A 24,561-nucleotide genomic window follows, 5' to 3' on the forward strand; every position below is an offset into this window, starting at 1 on the left:
TCTATACAATATGTACAGTTAAAAGTTAAAATAGCAAGCATACTGAAGGAGGAGCCCCCAAAAACACTGAGGTCCAGCTCCTAATGGCTATTTGAATACAGAATTCCATATCCACACTTTCAAAGAATTCCTCAACATAAGATCATCAGGGGTTTTAGGTAGGTTAGGAGGTAAGCTATTCCTGAATGAAACAGCAGTGCCAGAGAAGGATTGTTTAGCAGAAAAATCAGATCTAAAATGGGGTACTTCTAGGCCAAGTAAGTTATGACTCCAAAGACCTCTCAAACCCCCAGAGATCTAGGTAAGATATTTTCGTTAGATGAACCCCTTTGAAGGTGATACACAGTAGTTTCAATACAATTCTTCAATACAATTCATGCATTAAGGGGGAGCCAATGGAGAGCAGTTAAAACTGGGGTAATATGATCAAATGTCCTTGCCCCGGATACCAAACGGGCAGCAGCACGCAACACGGCTTTCAAAGGTGCCAATGTGGATTGGGGAAGGCCCATAAGGATAGAGTTCTCATAATCGATCCGTGATAAAGCTAAGGATTGAACTAACAATATAAAACGAGTATCTGTTGAAAAGGTTTCACTGATCTCAGAGGCAATAAGTACAAACATTAGCAGCTTTCACCATCATATTACTCTGTGGATAATGGATAAGCGAGTATCCAACATAAACCCTAAATATGTAGCGTTCTTGGGAACATCACACGATGCTCCAGGAATCTTAGTCTCAACGAACCATTTAGAAATAGGAGGTGGATCGCAAAGCAGTAAGAAATCCGATTTCTTTGGTATTGATGTTTTTTTTAAAATAGGCCATCCATGCTTCAATATCAGACAAACAATTCCTTAATTGTCCCATATCACTTTCAGAAGAAATGTGAAGATACACATTAAAAGAAGCTGTGCATACACTGATTGTGTTTGTCTCTGTGTAAGGAAATGGAGGAGGCCTTTCCTACTCCACTCATCACAACTTGGGTAGGGAGTACATGGCCTATTTTGCTACTGTAGATGGGTATGTTTTAATAGGATTTTATATCCTAATCCCAATAATTTCACTACATTAGAAACATCAACCAACAATGATCATTCAATTTAATTCCTCATCAAGTGGCCAGGCACATTTCACATCTTCCTCCATTTTATGTTCCCAGAAATCACATGTACATGATCTAGGCTTGGTTCTAACACTTATGGCAGTGGGCATGGCACCACTATATAATTATCTGAGTTCAAAAGAAGGGATGTTTAAATCACATATACATCAGTGTTCACTTAGTTGCCTATAGCTGTGCCTAAAATGTAATTATTTTTGGGAAATGTAATATTCATAAGTACATGTTTAAAAAATGACAATGCTACCTGGTTGGTGTTGCAAATCACTTTGTGTCAATTTTAAAATGAAAATTGTAAATGTGATGTGTACATGTCTAGTTATGGCATAAGCAATGAATTTTAAATGCAAGTGTTCCTTCATTAGAGCCGTGATTCTAACTGGAATACATCACAAGTTCACTTCTATTGGCTACCTGTTATTGATACAGCACTGTGTTCTTAGAAGAAAAGGTCTTGGCTTTTTCTGAAATGTCTGATTTAGCTGTGTCCCCTCAAGTGTACACAGTGGCTTTTCAGAGGTAATTTGTATCCCCTGGCTGTCATTTGTCTGGGGACAGCGTGGATGGTATTGACCACTTATGGCCATGATAAGCAAAAGCAGGATTGGTTGGGGGTGAGGAAGATGGCTGTCCTAAACCTTCCTGTCATGCGCAGGCCCATTTTCCCAATCAAGGCGCATCCTTTTCAACAAAGGAGACCTCCACCAGCATTGTGCCTCACAGGGAAGTGTGCACAAGAGAAGAAACGAAAGGCCACTGGGCGGGTCCGCTGGTGACCCATCAAAGTGAGGGAATACCTCTGAAGTAGAAAACGTAGCCAAAAAGTACTGCAGAGCATTTACCGCACTGGAGTTGGACTAATTTACTTCCCGTTCTCCATCCACAGCTATGCACTATGACACCAAAGAAAATGTCACTCACATGTTCATTCCCAGCTTCCGGCAGGTGATCCATGAGGCACAGGGAGTTGGGGAATAGAGACCTCATGGCTCTACGTTTAAACAGAGAGCTAATAAGATGAAGGCACTTGAGCTACTGCTTCTCGGATGTCGGTGGTGGAGCGTTGAAGAAATGAAACTCTGCCACATGTTTCCTTGACCAGGGAACCTGTAAAACTTTGGATCCCTACACTTTAAAATAAAGTATCAAACAGAGGACACTCAAGTACACCAAGGCAGGTATATAGAAAGACAAGACAATGGGCCTCATTACGAGGTTGGAGGTAGCCTTGCCGGTTTTACCGGCAAGGCTACCTCTATACTGGCAAGAAAATCCGGCACCCACGAATAGGCAATTACCGGGGTATTCCGGCCCTGCCGGACCCAGTAATTGCCCTTTCGCGGGTGCTGGTGCCGGTATATCCCCATTCCCATTTGAGCCCCGTATGGCTCAATGGGAATGGGATGCCTGTAGCACCGGTACCGTTCATAACGGTGCCGGTGCTACAGGCTTATTGTGCTTGTGGGTGCCTTTCATTCCGCCAGGGAAGGCCTGGCGGAATTAAAGGCACCCGTGACCACAACTTGGAGTTTGCCGGTCTGGATTCAACAGTACCGCTAAGCGTACTGGTACCGTTGTATTCAGACCGGCAACCTTGAAATGAGGCCCTCTGTCACTGTCATGTCCCAAAAACCTACTTCTGTCCCTTACACTGATAATCTAAGATAACTGTGCACGGATAGTCTCTTCTTTGGGTAAATAGTGTTCATGGTGTTTTCAATCAACAGAAAAGTTCCTTGTTTTGCTGTTGTAAAAAAGTGATGCAAATAATGTTTTCCAAAATACAGGATTCCAATGCTAGGGTTGTGCTCCTTTCCCCTAGACTTCTTCTTATCTTAAGATACTGGATAATTCATGAAAAACAGCTTCTTCATTTCACATTTCTTATATCCTACCGGCTTGGCACACTCTGCTACCAAGCAAAGGATTCCTTTTATCAGTTTCTGGGTTCTTGACCCTCTTGTTCCCAGTCTCTCATACGGGTACAGGCCCCAGACTTGCAAAACTGGCTTGGTTCTCTCTCCTGCCAAGGCAATGGATTCTCATGGATTGTCTCACTTTTCTCTCTCTCACAGAGTCCTAGACCCACCTCTGATTACACTTTGGTTTCTCATATGGGCGCGGGTCCTAGACTCGCACTGCAGCAAAGTGTCTGCTTGGTTTACTTGGTTGCCAAGTATACACCTCTTCCTCTTTACTTCTTTTATCCTCAGGGTCCCAGACTCTCACTTTTCCATTGTACCCTCTTACTTTTGTGTGTGGGTCCCAGACTTGCACTGTTGCATTGTATCCACTTGGTTCACCATCCTGTCAAGAATACAACTCTCTCTTTCCCTTACTTCAGGAGACCCTCTCTTTCATCAGGGTCCCAGACCCTCTCATTTTTGGGTGCGGGTCCCAGACTCACTCTCTTCCATTGTATCTGCTTAGTTCACTCTATCACCAAGTATCCAACTCTCTCTCACATACGTCAGGGTCCCAAGACCTCTATTTCCAGTTTAGTTTGCGAGCTCACCCATTGCTTCCCTGGCCTCTATGAACTCCCGGGCTACCCGCATATCTGTCTGCTTCCTTCTCTGAGGTATCGGTGGATCCCGGGCAGCGGTGTTCCTTCTGGAGGCTCTGGTAGTGTTCAGGTGTCTGGCGGGCTCTGCAGTCTGATGCCGTTTCCGGGCTGCACGATCTGTCTCTTCCGTGCCTCCCCAGGCTCTGGGAGGTAGAGATGATTCACATTGCAGCAACCCAAGTAATCCTCTCCTGACAGACCATGTTTGGTTTCTCTCTTTCCAACAGTTCATGCTTCCCTTGTGGCTCACATCAGCTGGTCTTGTGTATGGCTCCTGCTGTTCCTCCTCAGAGGGCCACTCTCCTCGCAGCCAGTGGCACAGCATTGCTGTAAATTCCTCTCATGAGAAGGTGTCTCATTGGCCCTGCAGTGAGGGAGTCTCCAGCTCCCCTTATTTCCCCTCAGACTGCTGGCGGTCAAGGGGTCCACCCTCTCTGGGAGTTACAGTGATTCTCAGTTTCATATGCTGCAGCACAACATTCCTGCTTTTGCACTTCCAGGGAGGGCTTCTCTCACACTTCATGAGTCTCTCTTCCCTTTTATACTGGCTCTGGCCAATAGGATTTGGGGAAACACTAGACTGCTCAATGTGGTTCTTACAGGTAATCCTCATGCCTCCACAGTTCTCCCTCTTCACAGTTTTGATCTTATGACTTCCTTGTGAGTCACTGGGGTTCTTTTTGTCCCAGTAAGGGGAAAGATATCTTCACTTAGGTAACTCCTACTCTTCCTCATCCCAGTACTTTCTGGGGTGGAATGGTAGAGTGAAAACAACTCATGAGCCTTTTAGGGAAGGGGTTGTTCGTATGATTGTAAGAAGGGGATCTATGGTCAGGTGATGGGCGAGGATACCATAATCTTAGGGGATAGTCATCTCTAATCCTGTAAAGGATTTCCTCTCCCATGTGATCCTCCCCCTGTGTACCGCCCGCAGGGGGACTATTGGACTGTGGCTGTAGCGTCTTGGCTTCATAAGAAAGTTCTCCCCTAGGGGAGTAGGATGACATCCACAGATTTGTCACACAATTTAAAATGTTATTTATTGCTCTCTGGGTGTTCCAGTGCATATTTATTGTTGGGAGTGGTATAACAACTGAAATTGATTTTAGAACTGTTTCATAGTTTAGGATGTTATGTATGAATATGATTTATGTGTTTATTTATCTATATATCAATATATGAATTTTACCATGAGAGTGGGTTTTAAATGCACTGGCGAGAAGAATTCTTCATTCCAACTTTTCTGCCTTTATGTGCACAACTTTATAGGAGGACTGCAAAATGTTTCTTCACAAGTGGGGAAACCAGGAGTATGCCCCACAATCATGCCCTGTGAAGGCACTACATCCACATTGTTCCAAGCAAGGCAGAAGGAATCTCCTTAGACTCAATCCCATATCATAGTAAAGAACTCAGTGTGTAGTCCAGCTCCTGTTTCTCCCACCTAAATGTTGCCTTAGTGCTACTTACTGATCATGGGACCTCATAACATATCATTTTAGAGTTCAAGAAAGAGTTACACTATATTTTGGCAGCACTGCTGTGATGGGAGTGCTACAAGTACTAAGAACCAGAGTTCAGAACTTCCTGTTTCGGTTCTTGTACTGTTATTGGTTGAGACAATCCTACTTCTACACGCACAACATGGCAAAGGAGTATGCACTCTGTGTAGTTGTGAGCAGAGGGCATTTTCCCTAAGGTTGTTTCTTGGTGGATTAGGTCCCATTAGATGCTGCCACTGATGGAATTCTGCCTATGACAGGTCTCCTGAAACTCATCATGGGGAAAGTAAGGAGTCTAACATGCGGCCCAGGTCAGAATAATAAATGTTACATACTGTGCTACAATCGCAATCCTTTGAGAGCAAGACTGTGCCCATTTGGATCTTCGGAGGGGAGAGCATTATCATCTGACTGTCTGGCTGCTAGCAACCATACAAGGTTTACAGGATCCTGTAGTCACTGCTGTCGCCATGGAGGAAGCTGTTACAATGGTCCGAGATATATAGCCTAGTCCATCCTTTATGTCAGAGTGTGTACTCGGCGTGATCAATGTGTAAGGCCTATGCCTTACACACGTCTATGACCCTTCTTAGTGGAGCGAACTGTTCCAAAAGGTGAGGTGGCTTGTGAACTATGGGCCCCACCTTGCTAAAGGCATGCTACAAGATTAGAAGGGGTTCCACAATGAGAAGAGGCAGGCAGTTGTTGAGATGTTAAAGGGAACAGCTCTACAGACGGTGCAGTTTTTGTAAGCCTCATGTCACGACCCTACATTGCAGCAAGTTATGGAGGAATAAGAAGGAGCTTTTTATACCACTGAACCCTGGAGATAACCTCACTGAGAATATTCACGTTACCAGGCTTCTCGCTTGGTATCATGCTGACAGCTTGAATATAACACTGACAGCTTCTCCCCAGGCTTGATGCCTGAGGAGAAGCTGTCCGTTTATTTGATGAGCATTGAGCAAATCCTGTGACTACAACACCAAAACCAAGGAAAGGACTGGAGACAGACACGCTGAACTGAAGTAGGCTAAAACTGGTTCTATGGTTACCTAAGGAGGAAGCAATACCATTGCTATAATTGGGTTTGAGCAAAAAACTTGATAACCAACATCATATGAGGGGACCCTGAGGTATCTCCAGGTCCTGCAAGAAAAGACCTGTGATGTCCCGGTGCAGAGTCCTCCTGTCCAGGGAAGGACAACAACCCTAGAAACTTTGACTGCCCAACAGAAGCAGGTGGAAGTGCTTCATCAGTTGGTGTAGAATGCTGCAAGCACTGTTAGCTTTCCAAGACAACAATCCCTCAGACATGGAATGGGACAGAGGTGCATTTCCACAATCCATACAACAGGAATACCAAGCATACCAAAGGGCACAAGAGCCCCAACATCAGTAGGATGTTCCAATGCAACAGAACAATACAAACCAGTGAAGGTCAACCCATCTGGAGACAAGACCATCAGCCACAGAACAAGACTCTGGCAAGACTGACACTAGACTACATCAGTTAGGTACAGGAGCTATGCAACACCAATGCCAACCCACTAGTGATCTGTGCCAGGCTTGACACCTATCGCTACACCAACCACTACTGCCCAGCTATTGGCTTAATGCGTCAGAAAGAAACGACCTGGGGCACAAGTTTAAATTCCTGTCATTCAAGTGGGCAGTGATAAGAAAAAGAAAACTGCATGACTACCTCTACTAGGCAAGATTCACCATGCAAATGGACAACAACTTGCTTACACAAATATGAAATTCTGCCATGCTGGATCCCATGGATTGCTTCCATGTCAGCGTACAATTTGCAGCTAATTTATTGCCCAGAAACATCAACACTGAAGCGCTGTCCCATCGGCCTCGTTCCCCTGAGGTATAACTAAAAATTATGGTGAAGATATTCCAGCTTCAAGAGAGTGGGCACTCTGTGCCATACGAGAACACACGGGGGGGCTGCTGCTGGAATTCCTTCAGGATACTGTGATGTCACCAACCTAATCATGCCTGAGCTATCCTGACTGTCAAGGACACAGCTGTAGCAAGCCCAAACGGCTGACAATACCACTGCTGAAGTCCTGATGATGAAGTATAATGGGGCTGACAGACCTCTGAGCCTTGGTAACACGGCAGACCAGTGTGCTTAGGCCAAGACATATAAGACAGTGGTTCTTAAGGGAGGCATCCTGTATAAGGAAAGCAAAACTCATGACAAGCTACTTCATCATCTGGTACTCCCTCACCTGCTTTGCTGAGCCATATGGGAACTGAGTACACCCTATATCTGTCTAGGACAAGAGTCTACTGACGTAGGCTGGCTCTGGATTTATACATCTATTGCAAGGCCTGAGTCTGCTGCATCACCAGGAAGTCGCCCATCCACCATGTGGTTGCACTGCAACATCTTCAAAGCTCCGGGCCTGTAGACTTGTGTTGGCTACCTGGGTTTAGGACTGCACAGAAGCGGGGTAAAAAACATATTGATTGTCACAGATCATGTCACCAGATATGAACTATGGCTGGCCTGTCAGGCTCCCGTCCAACCAGGACTCTAATTTTGAATCCTGCTTGATTAAAGAACTCATGCTTTTAAAAGGTGTGAGTAAGACAAGAACATCCCATAACACTTGCAAGGGAACGCACATGCAGAGTAATTTAATCACCTGCTTCTAGATATGTTGGGCACCCTAACCATCAGCGAGAAATCACGCTGGAGCCAACACATCGCTACCTTGATCCATGCGTACAGTTGCACAAAAAAGGACAGTATTGGATTTACTCCATACCAGCTTATGCTTATGTTATTACCTCATAGTTTAGGATGTTATGTATGAATATGATTTATGTGTTTATTTATCTATATATTGATATATAAAGTTTACCCTGAGAGTGGGTTTTAAATGCACTGGCGAAAACAATTCTTCATTCGAACCTTTCTGCCTTTATGTGCATGCCTTTATGCCTGTATTAGGAGGATTTCAAAATGTTTCTTCACAAGTGGGGAAACCAGGAGTATGCCCCACAATCATGCCCTATGAAGGCACTACATCCACACTGGTCCAAGCAAGGCAGAAGCAATCTCCTTAGGCCCAATCTCATATCATAGTGAAGAACTCAGGTTCTCTTATAAGTGTGTAGTCCATCTCCTGTTTCTCCCACCTAAAAGTTGCTTTAGTGCTACTTACTGATTCTGGGACCTCAGCACGCCATCTTTTCGAGCAAGAAAGAGTTACACTATATTTTGGCGGCACTGCTGAGATGAGGGTGCCACAAGTACTAAGAACCAGAGTTCAGAACATCCTGTTTCGGTTCTTGTACTGTTATTGGTTGAGACATTCCTACTTCTACACGCACAACCGGGCACAGGAGTATGCACTCTGTGTAGTTGTGAGCAGAGGGCCTTTACCCTAAGGTTTGAGTCTTGGTGGATTAAGGCCCATTAGATGCTGCCACTGATGGAATTCTGCCTGTGACAGGTCTCCTGAAAATCATCATGGGGAAAGTAAGGAGTCTAACATGCGGCCCAGGTCAGAACAATAAATGTTACATACTGTGCTACAGGCGCAATCCTTTAAGAGCAAGACTGTGCCCATTTGGATCCTCGGAGGGGAGAGCATTATCATCTGCCTGTCTGGCTGCTAGCAACCATACAAGGTTTACAGGATCCTGTAGTCACTGCTGTCGCCATGGAGGAAGCTGTTACAATGGTCCAAGATATATAGCCTAGTCCATCCTTTATGTCAGAGTGTGTACTCGGCGTGATCAATGTGTAAGGCCTATGACTTACACACATCTATGACCCTTCTTAGTGGAGCGAACTGTTCCAAAAGGTGAGGTGGCTTGTGAACTATGGGCCCACCTTGCTAAAGGCATGCCACAAGATTAGAAGGTGTTCCACAATGAGAAGAGGCAGGCAGTTGTTGAGATGTTAAAGGGAACAGCTCTACAGACGTTGCCGTTTTTGTAAGCCTCATGTCATGACCCTATATTGCAGCAAGTTATGGAGGAATAAGGAGGAGCTTTTGATACCACTGAACCCTGGAGATAACCTCACTGTGAATATTCACGCTACCAGGCTTCTCTCTTGGTATCATGCCTACAGCTTGAACATAACACTGACAGCTTCTCCCCTGGCTTGATGCCTGAGGAGAAGCTGTCAGTTTATTTGATGAGCATTGAGCAAATCCTGTGACTACAACACCAAAACCAAAGAAAGGAGTGGAGACAGACACACTGAACTGAAGTAGGCTAAAACTGGTTCTACGGTTACCTAAGGAGGAAGCAATACCATTGCTATAATTGGGTTTGAGCAAAAAACTCCATAACCAACATCATATGAGGGGACCCTGAGGTATCTCCAGATCCTGCAAGAAAAGACCTGTGATGTCCCGGTGCAGAGTCCTCCTGTCCAGGGAAGGACAACAACCCTAGAAACTTTGACTGCCCAACAGAAGCAGGTGGAAGTGCTTCATCAGTTGGTGTAGAATGCTACAAGCACTGTTGGCTTTCCAAGACAACAATCCCTCAGACATGGAATGGGACAGAGGTGCATTTCCACAATCCATTTAACAGGAATACCAAACATACCAAAGGGCACAAGAGCCCCAACATCAGTAGGATGTTCCAATACAACAGAACAATACAAACCAGTGAAGGTCAACCCACCTGGAGACAAGACCATCAGCCACAGAACAAGACTCTGGCAAGACTGACACTAGACTATATCAGTTAGGTACAGGAGCTATGCAACACCAATGCCAACCCACTAGTGATCTGCGCCAGGCTTGACACCTATCGCTGCACCAACCCCTACTACCCACTTATCGGCTTAATGCGTCAGAAAGGAACAACCTGGGGCACAAGCTTAAATTCCTGTCATTCAAGTGGGCAGTGATATAAAAAAGAAAACTGCATGACTACCCCTACTAGGCAAGATTCAACATGCAAATGGACAACAACTTGCTTAGACAAATATGAAATTCTACCATGCTGGATCCCATGGATTGCTCCCATGTCAGCGTACAATTTGCAGCTAATTTATTGCCCAAAAACATCAACACTGAGGCACTGTCCCATCGGCCTTGTTCCCCTGAGGTATAACAAAAAAATATGGTGAAGATATTCCAGCTTCAAGAGAGTGAACACTCTGTGCCATGGGAGAAAACATGGGGGGACTGCTGCTGGAATTCCTTCAGGATACTGTGATGTCACCAACCTAATCATGCCTGAGCTATCCTGACTGTCAAGGACACAGCTGTAGCAAGCCCAAATGGCTGACAATACCACTGCTGAAGTCCTGATGATGAAGTATAATGGGGCTGACGGACCTCTGAGCCTTGGCAACACGGCAGACCAGTGTGCTTAGGCCAAGACATATAGAACAGTGGTGCTTAGGGGAGCCATCCTATATAAGGAAAGCAAGACTCATGACAAGCTACTTCATCACCTGGTGCTCCTCACCATCTTTGCTGAGCCATATGGGAACTGAGCACATCCTATATCTGTCTAGGACAAGAGTCTACTGACGTAGGCTGGCTCTGGATGTATACATCTATTGCAAGGCCTGAGTCTGCTGCATTATCAGGAAGTCGCCCATCCACCCTGTGGTTGCACTGCAACATCTTTGAAGCTCTGGACCTGTAAACTTGTGTTGGCTACCTGGGTTTAGGATCGCACCGAAGCAGGGGAAAAAACATATTGATTGTCACAGATCATGTCACCAGATATGTAAAGGCCTATCCCATGAAAGACCAGAAAGCCACAACCATGCTCAAGGTCCTGTTGAGGAATTCACCAACTATGGCTGGCCTGCCAGGCTCTATTCCAACCAGGACTCTAATTTTGAATCCTGCATGATTAAAGAACTCATGCTTTTGAAAGGGGTGAGTAAGACAAGAACATCCTATAAAGCTTTCAAGGGAATGTACATGCAGAGTAATTAAATCACCTGCTTCTAGATGTGTTTGTCACCCAGACCATCAGAGAGAAATCACGCTGGGGCCAACACATCGCCACCTTGGTCCATGCGTACAGTTGCACAAAAAAGGACAGTATTGGATTTACTCCATACCAGCTTGTGTTAGGCAGAGATGCCCACCTACTCAGAGATCTGTGCTTTGGTATCTCCACGGATTGGGCTAGTGCCAAAAACTACAAATATTTACAAAACTGACAAGAACAACTAAACCAAGCACATCAGTTTGCACAATCAGTGGCTGAGAACAATGCTGTGAACAATAAAAAAGGTAGGATGCGAGAATAAGGCTTCAAGACCTGCAAGCAGAGGGCTGCATCCGGATAAGAAGCCTTAGAAAAAGAGGATGGAATAGGCTGAGCCACCACTGTGAGTCCCAGCCTTATATCATTGACTACCAGCTCCCTAGCTTGCCAGTCTGTAGACTAAGAGAAGACGTACAAAATCGCATCACAAAAACACTCCTCGTACCACCAGGAAACAATATGGAAATGAACCCAGAAGCTACTGAAAAAGCCTGCTGCAGACGAAAAATATGCTGATGGGCCCAACACTGGAATACTCTTTATGGACAGCTCTGTACCTTCCAGCAAACAATTTTGGACTAGCCAGTGTATGCAGCGCCAACAAGAAGAACTGACCCTAAAAGAAGGAAGCTGTTAAATCAAACCTTGCCACCTGTCCACACAGCCTGCAATATCCTCCAGCAAACTAGCGCATCAACACACATGCAGGTAACATGGCCGAAGACATGCCAGCCTGATTCTGATTATTCTGCATTTTATTCTCGGATATTGTCAATTTTAAAAAAATATCTTGCGGATGGATTGCCAGCTCGAGGATGGTAGAGCTGTAGGACCAACTGTTGTGGAGAGGTAGAGAATTCAACCGTTTTTCTAAGGAACGGTGCTTCTTTTACCCTGTTGAGGGTCTCTTTCCTAAGATTTTCTCTATCAGGAAGAGGGTACAATACATATGTTGTGTTGTTATTGGGGATAGCAGCTTGACATCACGTAGCTCCTGATTATGGTATTTGGTATTGTAGCCCAACTATGCCTGAATGCCACCTTGCAGAATGTTGTACTCAGTTTAGCCATCTGCCTTAAACAGTCAACAAAAGGGCAGCATAGTGGGGCCAGCTGGTTTTCTCTGACTTGGAGATGTCTTCAGTTGATTCAAAATTATAAAGGAATGCCTCAGTATCCTCACCATGGGAGTCGTTTTGCAGGATGGAGAAGAGTGTACTGGATCAGAGCTTGTAGTTGCCCCAATAACACTGTTAAGAAGGATTTCTGAACTCTGCCCTGGAGTCGCAGAGGTTCAGAAGGCCAGCCTAGTTTCTTGGAACAGGGTAACCTCTGGACAAGCCAGACCAATCAAGGTAGCGATCGCGGCGGTCAAGACTAGGTCTCAAGAGGGGTGAGGGTGACTGAAAGCCCGCAATGAGCACACAAAGCAAGGACACTTACAAATTACTCCAAACAGGTGTTATATTAAAAATATATACACTTTTATTACAAGGCCTTTGTAACATTGACCGTAGCGAGAAATCACAATAAAACTCAAGTAAACCAACACCTACCAAACCAATACAATATATATACAAATACAAACGAGTCTAACCCCTAGATGGGGAGGAAAACAGGCAGTGCGAATAATAATTAGACCCAGTCCGTCTTCAGAGGCACCTAACCAAAAGGAAGTCCAAGCCCTACAAAGAGTGGAGCCTTGTGCTCAAAAGTACCTGCACACGCTGGTGCCAACGGGCAAAAAGGGGAGTCTCTTCGAGGGAATCGGGCAGTTTAGTTCGGTGAACAAATGAAGATGAACAGAGCTCCGCGACTCAAGCGCAGCCTCCACTGTGGGCAGAAGCAGAGCGCGAGTACGGAAAGGTGTGCTGTTAGACACAGCGGGGAAAAGCTATGGGCTCCTGCAGGAGGGTGACCAGTTCCTAGCGATGCTACTCACCGGTCCCCGATGCAAGCAGACCCAGGCTTCTCCGCGTCAGTTTCAGTGCTGGCAGGTTCAGATAGGAGCAGGGGACGTCTCGTCGTCGTGTAGATTCCGCAGCAGCAGAAGTTGAGTTGGGGACGTCCCAAACGCAGTGAACCCACACAGTTTGTTACCACAGCAGGGCAACGGAGCGGCCGTGTGTATTCCCGCCAAATGTACACTCCTCACTTCAGACCTGGGAATGCCAAGTGTACAAATTGTGTGAGAGTGACAAGGACTCATAATACAACACAACCTGACGGCGGTTACAGAGCAAGGCTCCTGGGTAGGCTGGTCAGTCTGCTGGATGGCCCAGAGACACTTCCAAAGGCTTACGTGCAGGAGATGGTGAAGATGCCGAGAATAGTTGTTCCCACTATTCCAAGGGTCGAAGTACCAGTACAGGCCTTCTCGTTCGATCAGAGGTAGAAAGGGTTTCACACAGCGACAGCAGTGCAGAGGAGCAGTCCTTCAGCGGGTCACCAGCAATTCCTCGGTTCAGCCTCGTGGTTGCAGGATACTTGGCTCCTGTATTCCTTTGTTCGTGAGAACTCAGGAGATCGACCTGGTAGTGGCATTTCTAGCCCCCTCTTATCCATGGTTCCCTTCGCGCCAAAACGGAGGGGACCCAATGGGAGATCCGCTCATAAAACACTCACAGCATCTGTGGACCTCATCACGGACCACGGGGGTCCCAGGCATTCACACCACCCTAGACTCTCTGGCGCCCAGGATGTGTATTGGGACCAGACATCCCAGCCCCCATCCTGGAGGCACACACAGGCCTGTAGAAGCCCGCGAAAGCATCTGTGTTTTTGGCGGGAAAGTATATGCCCAAATAAGGAAGGCCCCGGGTCGGCTCGACCTGGGGGGAGGTGAAGGGGGCAAGACGGTCAGCGGACAGGACAAAGAGCCTCGTGGTCTGGCCATTTTGGGAGCCAGGCCACCATTTTGGGCTAAGCGCGAGAAACGCGCTTAAAACGCCAAAAAGAGCTCAAAAACACAAGAAAAGATCGCTGCCACAATCCAAAGAGAGTATCTAGGGCCTGTAGAAGAATAGAGACCCAAGAGAGCAGTAACTTAGCTTACAGTGCCCTCTTGTGCCATGTTGCGCGAAAGCTGCAACATGATAAAGAAACTACGGAAAACAGCGTTTCCCGGTACTGACTGTCTTAAGGGCATGTCAGTTTCCCCGTAAGAATGGAGCGAAAGCCCGGAGGAGTGCGGCAGAAGGCTGCACTTCTCTGGCAAAGTCTAGATCCTGGTGAAAACAACAGCAAAAAGTTTAGGGGTTGCCACATGGAAGGAAAATTACCCACAATTAAGAAATCTTTCCTAACAAACACCAATTGGCTTATTCCAAAAATGTCCAGTATGCTGGTAATGGTTGCAACTCCACCATCCATCTGAATACCTGCTACATTCTGCATATCCATCTCCACAGTGGTTGGTATCTTGTGCTTCTCGAGACTAAGCTGCATGCAGAGATTGGACACATTGCAGTTTAAACAAAATGTGGGCCCCACCTTCTCTAAGGCTGGGGACAAAAGGGCTATCACAGATGAGTTTTGGTATTGCCAACATGTCATTAAGACACCCTTCATCTCTGGTTTGTAAATGTGAGGATATGGGGCAAATCCGCTCCAGGAGAAGCCCAGGAGCTTTTGGTCTATGTCCCTATTGGAACCTTGGACCCATCACCCTTGTCTTGGGGAGCTATCTTGCCTGCATGGTCACCGCATTGCATGTCCCCTTCAAGGGACTTTGTCCCACTGGGTATTCCATTGTGACTTACGGTGTTCACCTCAGGCACAGAGCTGTCTGAATTTGCCAATTAGCAATGAGCAATTATACAATGAGACATATGTAATGTCACAGTGGTTCCACAATGTAACAGATTCTGTCAAGTCTTGGGACTTTCTCGTTGCACTGCACATACCATGAACAATCCACTACTTTCAGTATGATGTGGCATGCTAACACACCAGCACCAACATGAGCCCAGCCTATTCTCATGATTGCTTGCGAGCTGATCTTCTCTGTCTGCCTGTTGGGATGGTCTTGCCTTACTGTGCCTCAGGATGGACATATCCATCTGCCGCTAGTGTGGATTTACTTGTGTATCTGTCTGCAGGGAGAATTTGAGGGTTGGGATGAACTTGTAGGCCTCTCTATGGGATGAGCAGGTTCATCCCATGGGTCCAAATTCATGTATAGGTGGAGCTACAAAGAGATTTGTGGAATGTGTATCTATCCTAATGGGGTTCAGACAAGCAAAGCCCTAGAAGGTGGGAAGTTACAGTCCAACCCCTTCTCTGCCTGGTGGGTGCGAATAAGGCAGATGGTACCAGGGGAGCAGGTGTGAAAACTGCAACATAATTGCATATGAGATAGGCAGAGATGCTCAAGCTGTGATTGTACATCCCTGCACTTAGGAAACGAAGGTCTGGTGCCTTCATTTATCCAAAATCCATGCCACATATTCACAACAGAGCCGGTAAACCCAGAATATAGGATTTTATCTTTACTTTATTTGCAAAATAACTTTATTGCATATCTGCACATGTTTTAAAATGCACCCAAGAGTACTGACCTACAGTTTTTGCTATTACACAGCCTCATATTTCTTAATGCCTATTCGTTTTTGAAGGAGAACCGTTAATTTCCTTATCACTTACAACGCTGTTTACTTACCAAGGGGTTTACTAATGGAGTCTGTACGGTTTTACATTATCAAATACCTTTTATTTTCAGAGAGAACTTTATGTTTACTTAATAACTAGCAATTCTTGGGGGATCAAAGATTATCATGCCAGCTCTTATATTTATGTGATTTCCCATGGGTATTTTCCATGTCTTATGTAACCCCTTGTGTGCTTTGGGTTCTGATGCTCATCCATGTCCTTATAGAAATAAGTATAGTAATAAATACACATATTATGCCCGCTAACATGTAACCATGTGAGAGATGTAGCAAGCATGCCAACTTGGCAGACCTGGTAGTTTGTCACCAAGGAATGATGACATTGTAATTTCAGGAATATGATAAAATGATATACTTATATCTGTATCTTCTAAAGAAGCTATGACCAAAAACCGATGTTAGCCCTGTTTGTGTTGAAATAGAGGAGGGTTTCTCATATGACATGGAATGCATAATTTATAAGAATACTAAGGCCGATTAACCTACTATAGCGAGATACATATTTCCGAGTCTGCATAGACTACTCTCAATTATTGCACATTTACATAATTATTATTTGTCTGAAGGTTCTGAACGGTTTGCAATTGTATCCGTATTTCCGCTCCTCTGAGGTTACTCACCAGATCACTTGACATTGCATTCATACAAGAGTTCAGTGCAAATTCTCTTTTTTTCAAATAAATAGGCCCCTGACAAGAAAACAATAGTGTTACCCATGTTCCATACAGGAACACACCCACACCTGGCATTAGTAAAACTCAATGAGAGGGTGTGGGGTTCTTGGAGTTCACATTTTACCTCTTCATGCAAATTTCCTCTGTCCCATTATAGTCTCTGCATTTCCCTTCTAATCAGACAGTTGTTGGCTCTATCTCTTCTGACAGTTGACTCAACAGTCACAGATTAATTTCCTGGGGATTTTCAAGGGGTTCCTAAAAGCTTAATTCACAATTAATCCTGTATTCTGGAATTACACATCAGAGCCATCCCTCAGCCAGGTTCTAACTCCTTCTAGTGACACTTTGCAAGTACTAGAAACTGCTATTACTGGAAAATGCCTGTAATCACAAGAATTCTGTTGCATCCACTGTCAGTGACAAGATATGCACCCCTTCTATTACAATTACCAGCATCTCCCTCAACTCCTGTTTTACTTCCAATTGTTAATTAGTCTGTTTTCTTATCTGTAATCCTACTTTTGCCACCCTCCCACCTTTTCCGCTTTAAATTCCCTCCAAAGACCAAGGACTGGTTATCACTGTCGGGGTTAAGGGTACACAAAACGGTGTCTTTAGAACTAGACAATTAAAAAACCAAGACAAGCTTTGAATTCACCAGAGCAGCCCCGGTCACATACATATAAGGAAGATACATAAAAATGTCTGAATTCTTAATACATGTGCATGTGGCTACAGAAACATGAAGGATGTCTCTGAATTCAGAATGTCTTTGTGATTATGAATGTGTAGCTTTCACTAATGGCACAAGTCCCTAAAAAGAATTTAATTTATAAGGGAAAGACATATTTCATTCCAATTTGATCATAATTTATGATGGGAGGGCACACTTACAGATGCCTTTCACAATCTATTTAATATTATTAATGTCTCAACAATTACCTCTCTCATTTATTTACTTTTTTAAAAACATTTATGGTTTATGTTAAGGAAATATTGCCCTGATGAAGGCACAGACATACAGCTATAGGCCATTACACTGAAACCAGTTGACTTGTTCTTTCAAAGATGTATTTTTGCTCTTTTGGGACTTACATCAGATTGGTTTTGTTTTTGTTGGATTTGTTTATTTTTTTAAAATTTATTTTGCATTTTTAAAGCGCTCACACAGCCCGCGGGCATCGAGGTGCTGTTACAGGAATTGTTTTTTTTTTTAGTTGCGTAACGTGCTTAAACACCCAGAGGTTTCTAAGCGCGGACCCGGGGATTGAACCTGTGTTGCTTCGTGTTGTCTTGCTTCCAAGTCGCGCACGTTGCCGTTAAGCTATCCTCCCGGGAAATGTTTACATTTATTATGATGAGTAATTGCAATATTATATTTTTCACATGCATGTTTTTATTTTGTTGTTTCTTATTTTCTTCTTTCTTTTTTGTTTTAAATGGGTATATATTATCTCCTATGTAATTATCCTTTTGTAATTCATTAGCGTGTTATCATTTTATCAATACATGTTTTATGGATTAAATTACCAAAGAAAACAAGGCGATGCAGGAGATATACATGACCTTCTATACAAGACGCCCACCATATGACGTCAACCTATTCAAATGCCAGCAATGCAAGAACTGCAGCTATATAGGTTAGTCTGTGAAACCATACTATACATACTGAACTCTGTGAACAAAAAATTGTAGGGTCAAAGTTATGTTTATGTTATTGTGATTTACACCTCATGTCTCTGCCATTTTCATGGTGTCCAGGCACTCTGGTGGATCTGATAAGGAAGGGGGTTGGGAGGGGTCAGATAGTAGGATTGAGATCGAAAATCTCAAGAGAGCTTTGATGTGTTGTTGTTAGCTTCAATTTGGAAAAAATGGTCACTGTTTGCTGGTTTGTTTTTAATTGGTCAATGTTGTGTGGTGTTTGATGCAAGGTTGTATGTGGGTGGTTTATGTAGATTTGATTTATTGTCCTGTGGAGTGTCAATAGAGTGTCTGTAGTTTACAGTGGTTTTTAGTTTTCTTTGCTTCCAAGGGATGATTCTGGTTTGTTCAGTGTTGGATGGTGGGTATGCAGAGTATTAAAGAGTTTTTAGTAGGGTTAGTCTTTTTCTGCAGCCTGGTTTGGTCCGTCGGGTTAGCATTATCCTATGGCGTTTTTGCAGTCGGATGCTTTATTTCTTTGGGTTGCCCTGTTTTGGGGCATGAAAGTTGTGACAGGACCGCAATCCTAGCATTGTTGGTACTGCTTTGCATTCTCTATTTGTGTACCATCTTGATCCTCGAATCGCGTAATTGCCGCCTTTCAGAACTGAACATGTATGGCAACAGCAATGCATCATGGGATATATAACTAACTTTTTGGCTTCAGGGGCACCCAGGATTTTCTTCGAGCGCTTCATGGCCAACTTGTTTCTTATTTGGTGCAAAACTGCCCACCGGTTTGGGCTTTGCATGTGCAAAAATTAAAGGAAAAGTGGAAAACACACCCTTTTTTGACACTTTATATCTTTTGAACCATAACTGGATTTACACTAAACGTTCCATTCCTGGGGTCCGGCCCTATTATAGGAATGTCAAACACTGTGCTCATCCATCCTATGGCTCAAAGTTTATTAACAATAGAATCTTTGCTTTTTCTTCTGGATGATAGGTTTCAATTAAAATATATGGCCTCTATCGCCGCCCTTTAATATATATTTTAAAAAATATATATTTTTACAAAAGAGTTACGGTTAAACAAACAAAACCATAAAGTCTACAAACATCAGAAATAATAATTTTAAGGGGACATCATAATTTAAATATTATCAATACATCTATCAAAATAATGATATTAAAACAAAATAAATAATTTCCTTTGTTTTGAGGTTATACAATTGTTTGTAAAATATATTTATGTACTGTTTAATTTTATTATTATATATAATATATTACCTAAAAATATATGAATCTGATTGTGTGTTGGAATTGTGTTATTTCATGTAGTTGTGTAAAATTTAAATGATTTATATTTATGAAAATGGAAATATAATTTTTGTGACATCCTCCACATTACCCCTAAAAACATTTAAAAAAGAGCCCAATTCAAAATACCAAATTTGACATTTTAAAAATTCCAATTACTGTTTTTTTAATGTATAATAGCTTTTAGAAAAATGCAAATTAAAGGTTCTTCTTCTTATAACAAGAATACTTTTATGTACGTGCTCACATTTTTTCTGGGTATCATTGCGAAAATCGCCAGAATTTGAGCAAGTATGATGAAGTAGTTACATGTTATTAATATTTAAATTAATATTAAAATTACATATGCTGTGAAATTGTATGTAAATCCTTTTAAAATATGATTCTAATGTTTAAATTATGTTGTAAAATGTATTTAATTGGAATATATAATTGTTTGTTATTTTTTATTTTTTTGATGTGGTTGTGTGAAATTTAAATTATTTGTATTTGTGAAAATTGACATATAATTTTTGTGACAACCCCTTAAAGCTGTCCCTGCCCTCCAATTTTAATAAGAACCTTTGAAAAAGAGTCCAGTTGAAAATACAAAATTTGAAATTTCCATACAGTTTATTTATGTATAATAGCTTTTAAAAAAATACCAATGAAAGGTTCTTTTACTTATAATAGGAATATTTGTATGTACTTGCTCAATGTTTTCTGGGTATAGTTATGAAAATCACCTGAAATTTAGTAAGTATTTAAAAGTGATACTTACATGTTATTAAGATAAAAAATTATATTGTTTTACTTTTATTTTGTTATATTCATGTTGGTACTTTTAAATGTTTTTCATTAGCAAAAACTGTTTGTAGTGTTAATATGATTTGTACAGCAGAAAGCACAATTATAAAGTATATCAAGTGCTGTGTGCTTTTTACTATTAATTGATGAATTATTTTAAATTGGTATAAAATGTATATATATTTCAGAAAACATTTGGTTTTAATAAATAGTAAGTATTTATTAAAACCAAATGTTTTCTGAAAAATATATACATTTTATACCAATTTAAAATAATTCATGTCTTAATTGATGATATTTGAATTTTACAGATGAGTAGATACATTTGTTTCTTCCACTAAAATGATTGTTCCACATTTTAAGCAGCCTGAAAAAGAACAAGAATACTCGGGATCAAAACCTGTAAATTTGCAAGTGACACAAAATCACCAACTTGTTTTAGAACCTTAAAAAGGTAGAGATGTTACTTTTTGTCTACATTTACAGTTTCTATATTTTATGATTTCTTTTAGTATTTTGTTTTTTGTTGTACTAACTACAGTGGAACTGCTTTTTTATTGAAGTTTGTACTGTAGTTAATTTTTATAAACATTTCCAAAAATATATTTGCTTAATATTATTTCGCATATGTGCTAACATTGCTGAATTTCTGAATTTGATTTTTTTGAGGGTTACCCCTTTTTAATTTTGATTTACAGATGGTGCAAATTACTTCAGTGATATTTCGCTCATCATCTGGTGCAGGAGTTTCAAAGTAGTCCCAAATCCAAGATCTTAATTTGACAAATAGAATTGTTCCAGAGGTAGTTATATTTTTGGTATGTTGATTTTTCCTTTTGCTAGAACTAGTGCTGGCAATGCTTTGACTACTGTCAGTACTACAATTAGTTGTGACATTTGTTCAGTTGTTGAAGTTTGTAAAGTAGAAGTTATAGGAGGAGTACTAATAGGTAAATTATGTTTTTTTTTGTTTTGGGGGGCAATGCTAGTTTTACTCTTTGAAAATACTTAAAAGTGAATAGTTTTCCTTTGCATTTTTTGCAGATGGTAAAGGATTTAAATTATAGACATTAGTTGTTTGACTTTTAGTTTTATCAGAAGTTTTATTTTTAGAAGTAGTATAATTGCTAAGATTGCTCAATAAAATTAGTTTGCACAATTGCAATAGTGCTAGTAGCAGTAATAGGGAATGTATTTCTCTTTTTTTAGTATTTGTGGACTCTCAACTGTTGGAATAATTGTATGTTATTATTATGTGAGGTATTTCTTTTGTCTGGTGTAACAACACTTTAAATTATTATAGCAGTGCTAGAACTAAGAGCAAAACAACATCTTTTTTAAAAGATGACCTCCCTGCGCTATTATCAGAACACTTATCTGATTAATTTAATAACTTCTTGGTTAATTGTACAGGAGCTGCATAGAAGAAGTGAAAACCTGACCTGTTCAGACTAATCTGACAAAGCTAAATATTCATATCACTTCCACCTCGATTGCACCACTTTATATTTAACCCAGACAGCACACAATCATTAAATGAGCAACTTTGGTAAGAGTCATCACATTATAACATTTACCAGTTCTCAAAGAGTAGGAGCACAAAAGTTATCAACAATCCTGTAGTTCTTGAGTAGAGTTTATTTTCTCCAATTTCACAAACATTTTCACCAATTTTACAACTGACACGCGTTTAGCATAGTCCACACCAATACTTCAGTGAGGGCCAGGGAGCTACTTCATGGCTAAATTAATTCTATTTTATCTACAAAAGATACAACATGACAAAAAATGTATTTTCTGTGGCTAAAGCTGAATCACCCAAAAGAGTCTTTAACAAACTTGCCCAAACGTGTCAAAATAGTTAGTTCCATCTTCATTAAATATTTAATTGTGAGTCCCTATATGCAGTAGCATAATGGCAACTTTATAGCCCACAAGCTATCTCTGATACGACCTATTTATATAGTGTTATGATTGACCCTGATGCTTATTACATGGTGATGGGATATATGTATAATACCTTGAGCATACCACAGGCACGTAATATTAACACTTTTGTAGTAATGGCACTCAACATCAAGTGTGTGTATATTGTTCACTCACCTGTATAATTTTTCTTTGAACTGTTAGTTCTCTCGCACTATGTTCTTGACAAGTATTGATTCCTGGCAATTTATCTGTTCATTAAAAATGTATTGTTATAAGTAACCTTGTCTAAAATTCCTGTCAAAAGACGTATGAGTCTGGTTCCATGTCTTAACTATATTAAGGCAGTGTAGATGCATGGGCAGAGTTATACACTGAAATGCTCTGACAAATGCCTCCTGGGTAAGTGCATTGTCCAACCTGTGAATGCAAGCCATTTCATATTACACGCTGTTTTATTATATCTTGCTAAAGGTCTTTCAAACTCTTTGGATCGATATCCCCATAACGCTTACCGCCACAAGATATGTGACCCGACTTCATAGGAGAAGACTTTTTGCATTCATTCAGTATTGTCGTCTGTTACACTGCTGACATTTAGAACGTTTATTTGTATGCATTTTCGAGGTCCACCATCTTGGTATAGAAAGCCTATGCACACAATCACTGTACTATCGCCTTAGTTTTCAATAATATTGAAAGCATATGGCCTTGTTAGGGAACCAGTTCTTCTTGTAATACAATCCAATTTGTACTCCATATCTGAACCTTCGTATTTAATTTTTTTGAAAAGGTGCAACAAACTCTATACAAAAACAATTTCCCATTAACCGCATTTAGACCATCATCACTTTCTATTCTCATGCATTCACAATGACAGCCATTTGTAAACATTCTAGTTATCGTATCACAAACATACGTGCCCCCAAGTCTGTTGATCTCCTCATGAGTGTGGCTCTCTATAATGGATAATTTGATGAGTTTCACAGATCACATATTGATTATAAGTTCACAACATGCTGTCTGTTCTCTAAATTATATGTTGTCCATTTACCATTGGGATCCTCCTCCAAGTACCAGTACATCTCTAGTAGTTGGTATATAGTTGAAAAGACCCAAAGTTGAATCTCAACTTACTTGAACGTGACAGTCTTGAGTATCCTTTAACCAGACGGGAACTTGTGACAATTGGAATTGGTTTGCAATACTTAATATTTAATTGATTCACAGAGTAAATTGAACCTCTATAGGCGATAAACGCCATTTTGTAACATCAAATCTGATTTGATGATCATTACAATTTCTGAGACAACATTGCATGTCCATATTCAAATATCACTCTGTATTTAGCAAGGAACACCGCAAGAGACACAATCCATGTGCTAGAACTAGTAATAGTTACTGAAGTCTTTGTATTTGTATAAGCAACGTTTCTACTGTAGACATAGAGTTTAATGTATTTAGAGTGGTTTTTAGTCATTTTAATTTGTTAACGATAGGTATTTTGCATGGCGATTATAATTCATGAGATGTCATATATGTAGCCACAGTGGTAACATTGGGAGTATTTAAAAGTGTATTTGTTTTTTCGCGTAGTGATTTTAATTCATGAAATGTGGTATTGTTTGCATCAGTAGTAACATTGGGAGTATTTAAAAGAGTATTACTATTTTCTGTGGTTTCTTTTACATTTTTTAAAGAACATGTGGATACCGATGTTGAGATTTCAACCAGTGCAATTAATGTTATTTATGTTGTAAGTTGTTCTTTTACAGATACATTTTTGACTACTTCTTGTGTGATATTACAAATAGTTGCTATTGCTGTAATGTCATCAGTGGGAATGTTTATTACAGCATCCTGGTGGTGCTTTTATCTTCTTGTATGTGTTCTTTTTTGAGAAAACGTGATATTTTTCTTTATGTTTTCATTTTTCTTTCATGGCTTTCTGTTCATGCTTGTGTGTTTTGTTGCTGCAATAAAATAACAAAGGATCAATAGATTATTAAAACAATAGTTAATTTTAATGGATTTTGACATTTTCTGGTTTAACATATAATTAATTAATTCATTAATTAATAGTTTTATTTTGCTAGAAAAATACCATAAAACCAGCCAACAATATACAATATACATGAACAACAACAGGTATAATACAATGTCATAAAATAAGCAAGGACACAATTAATTCCATACAAAATTATAACTAGTTAATAACAATGGAGTACCAGTAGACATCTTATTAATGGAAGCAGGATTAGTAAATACAAATCACAATGTAATATTTTTGACATTCTACTAACATGTCTGTACCAGGAGATAGACATAGGGCCTC

This window comes from Ambystoma mexicanum, chromosome 7q, assembly GCF_040938575.1.
Source record: "Ambystoma mexicanum isolate Mex_15411 chromosome 7q, UKY_AmexF1_1, whole genome shotgun sequence".
Classification (NCBI taxonomy): Eukaryota; Metazoa; Chordata; class Amphibia; order Caudata; family Ambystomatidae; genus Ambystoma; species Ambystoma mexicanum.